Here is an 886-nt window from a genome sequence, read left to right on the forward strand (position 1 = left end):
ATTTACCAGCTTAGCAGCTCTTTTCTGTGCCTATCCATGACAGGCAGATGGAGGGAGACCTGTGTTTAGGGAAGCTGTCAGCAGCTTTCCCTTCAGTTGTCACCCCTGTGATGAAGCACATGTGCGTGACTGCACGGCACCTTTAGAATAGCCTTGGGCAGTCCCCTCTATTCACAGCACTGATTCACAGAACATGATAAGGCCCACAAGTGCTCTAAAAGGCATTATTTTCATCCAAGGTCGTGCATTGCTCCACAAATAACAGACATAAATCAGTGTAATGGCCTAGTTTATTAATTATTTGTGTTTGCAGGTTATGCAATTTCCTGGGATGTCTTACCTTGATTTTCCTTGCACAAAACTATGCTCTGAATGTGAAAAATGTTGCTGGAAGTAGAACTGTGCTGTGCTGTGCTAGGCTGGAACTTTACAGTGCAACTGTACCTTTACCGTCTAAGCAAATCATCACCTGCACACACCTTTGTGAGCTCCTCCCCGAGCTCCATGCTCACTCACACGCGATGAGCAATTGAGCTGTCAGTCAAACAGGAAGGGAAACTGGTATCAGAGCTGCTAGCAAGGAGAAGCTTCAATGAAACGCTTGCAGAGTTGTGTAGGCCTGTATTTCCTTTTGCAGCTTTGAAAGGATTAACCTAAATGCCATGCACTGGTAAATTTCAGGTTTAAGGACTTTGTAAACTCAGAGTTTATACAATATATTTGAAAATGCAGTGATACTAATAAAGATTAAAGGTTGCTTACTAAAAATATAGACTTCAAATACTGGCAACATGATGTGTTAATGAGATAGATCATTGATGAATAACTTTTTTTTAGACAAATAAAGATTATAAAGGATGTTTCTTGATATATACTGTAATTGAAA

Source organism: Pundamilia nyererei, unplaced genomic scaffold, assembly GCF_000239375.1.
Source record: "Pundamilia nyererei isolate P.nyererei 1_Seehausen unplaced genomic scaffold, PunNye1.0 scaffold00062, whole genome shotgun sequence".
NCBI lineage: Eukaryota > Metazoa > Chordata > Actinopteri > Cichliformes > Cichlidae > Pundamilia > Pundamilia nyererei.